The sequence below is a fragment of the Penaeus monodon genome, unplaced genomic scaffold (genome assembly GCF_015228065.2).
Source record: "Penaeus monodon isolate SGIC_2016 unplaced genomic scaffold, NSTDA_Pmon_1 PmonScaffold_723, whole genome shotgun sequence".
In the NCBI taxonomy this organism is placed as follows: domain Eukaryota; kingdom Metazoa; phylum Arthropoda; class Malacostraca; order Decapoda; family Penaeidae; genus Penaeus; species Penaeus monodon.
Window position 1 is genome coordinate 32101 of NW_023662361.1, and position 2981 is coordinate 35081.

Genomic DNA, 2981 nt, shown 5'->3' on the forward strand with positions numbered 1-2981 from the left:
TTTCACCTTGCGGGAGGCAAAGGTGGGCGAGGAGCTAGATTCAAGAGCGTCAGAGAGGGGAGCGCGTGATAGCGCGTCGGCAACGACATTTTACTTCCCGGGTAAATAAACAATGGTGACGTCAATCTCTGCTAGAACTTCATTGCGCGGGCGCGTCGTCCATGAGGGTCCCTACCTTTAAATATGGACGTGAGGGGGAATGATCGCGTGGCACTTCTATCTGATATCCCAAGATTAGCTCTCGAAAGTGACGGAGGGCCCATGTGATACTTAGTAGTTCATGGTCCGTCGTATGATAGCGTTTCTCCGCTGAATTGAGGCGCGACTTGCAAAAGCAATGGGCTGCGTTTTTCCAGAAGGGCCATGTTTTTGGTGAAGTACTGCTCCGAGCCCGATGTTTGAGGCATCAGTGGTGAGGACAAAAGGCAAGCTGAAATCGGGGAAGGCTAAGAGTGGAGACCTTAATTAGTCGCGACTTAAGAGTTGTAAATGCGGATTTTTCGCTCTCTCTCCACTGCCAAATAGAATCCTTTTTAAGGAGATGATTAAGCGATGTCGCGATGGACCGTAACCTTGAATGAACGGCCTGTAAAAACCTGAAAGGCCTAAAAATGATTTCAATTCCTTCTGGTTCTTAGGTGTTGGAAAGTCGGCAATGGCTTTAACTTTTGAATCAATAGGTGCAATACCTTTAGATGACAAGTATGGCTAAGAATTCTAACTTAGATTTGGAAGAACTGACACTTGCTAGGTTGAATAGTTAATCCTGCAGTTGATAGCCTATTGAAAACCTGACGTAATTTATTCTCGTGCTCAGAGAGGGAGGGTGAGCAGATTAAAATATCATCTAAATACACGAGGACCTGATCATTAATTAATCTTGATAGTACAAGTGACATTAATCTGCTAAATGTAAGAGGGGAATTGCGAAGGTCAAAAGGGCATACTAAAAATTCAAAGTGTCCCACATGAGTTGAGAAAGCTGTATATGGCACGCTCTCAGTGTAATGAGCACTAGGACACGAAGTAAGAATGACCCAAAAATTCGTCTGTGACCACCCTTTGTATACCTCACTTACTTGGTCTTTACTCATATGTTACTTGTGTATACCTCATTTAATTAGTTCTTTAGCTGGTAAGATAATTAGTACTTAAATAATTATTTAGAAAGATGATATTTTACTTTCTTAGAAAGAATACTTTATTTTACTATTTTTGTGCATATACGTTTACATTATTACACTAAGATAAGGAAACCATCCAAAGTTCAGTTTTCTTGTTTCCCCCACAATGCATTCTCTTTAATTAGAAGGTACGCAGTTATATTTCACTGTTGCTTATTATATTAAGGTTCTATAATAGATATCATAATGAAGAAACCATTATGTATTAATTTTGTTTCTGGAGAAATTAATTTAAGTTCCGGTATTATGCATGTATGATTAAGACGAACCATATACTTGTAATATATGTGACCTGAGTAGATGTTAAAATGTTAAGGATATACAGTGTTAAACCCTGATATTATAGTCATAACCAGAGAGAGAGAGAGAGAACCGAAACAAGTGCCTGGTAAATGCCGAAAGAGGTTAGTAAAATTCTTTAAATTCCAGAAGTAAGAAAGGATACTCAACTGTACTAATATCAATAGTAAAATTATAAAATACTATAGATCTGATTACAGAACAATAACAAAGTAATCATGTGAGAAATTGGAAAACCATGGTAAATATAATATCTTCTTCACAGCTAGTGGCTGACACGTGGCACTTGGATACCCTTCAGATGTTTCTCTGTTATTATTGAGGATTTAAAACCCATTCAAGGAGTAATTGTTATTGAAGTTTATAATAGAATAATACTATCTTTGCTAAAATGAGGGTTTCATAAAAGTAATATAATGTATAAATATAAAACTACTCGGATCGTATATAATGGCATGAATATACACAATTTGTTTGTTTGTCAAAAGTAGTTATGTTCCTACAAGAAATCAGTTATATTGAATCTTTTATTGTTTTATCATTCCTAAAATAGAACAATTGTTCCTTTTTTTTAGGAATGTTTTTTTTTTTTTTTTTTTTTTTTTTTTTTTTGCTTCGTGAGAAGTCCTTGGAGAGATCCACTAGATTGTAAAGCAGATGCCATCCTTAAGAATCCTCTGAACAGATACAGTGAAGTTATGAAGAAAATTGAGAAAAGTATGTACAGACAAAGGATTCAAGAAGGAAGACATAAGAGAAGGACAGTTATACTACACACATTAGTGGAAGTGGACATCTGTGTCAATTAAGTTTTTTTAGCTGTACAAGTTTAATGATTTGGTTAAAGTTACCGAGAGTGACGCACTGAGATAGAGAAAAATGGACATTGCCATCCTGTAGAGCATAAAAAAATGAGTAGGAAGCAATATAGTTAAATCTGCAGCGGCCTTATATTAACCGGGAAATTACCAAAATAGGCCCCGCAGAACAAGAACAACAGAACAAGTCCCCATCAATGTTTACCTTGAGAGGACCAAAACAAATCCGACGCGTAACTCATTAATGCGATCACCCAAGTAGTCCATGTATTGCTACGCGCTTGTAAGAACGATTATTTTGTAATTAACAGGGCCCGTTTTTCCAATTTCATATATTTAATGGATTCTTTTACTTTTATTATACATCTTTAACGTATTTTGGTAATTATTTACACTATTTTATACAATAGCATTGTGCGCCTGTGCGTTGCCACCGGGAGATTGACAGGCCGTGCAATGCCATTACGTCGAGAAACGCCGGTTAAGTAATGTTTTATTTCGAGTGCTGCGTCGATTCGGGTCATTTTGAAAGCCATATTGTGGATATACAGGACAAATAGACATAGTCTCTTATCACAGCCTGATGTTTGAACCCATCAAGCGCCCCAAATGGTGAAAAAAGTGATTAGAAACCAAGCTTTTGTGACCATAGACGGAAGTGTTTCGCAATATAAAGGTT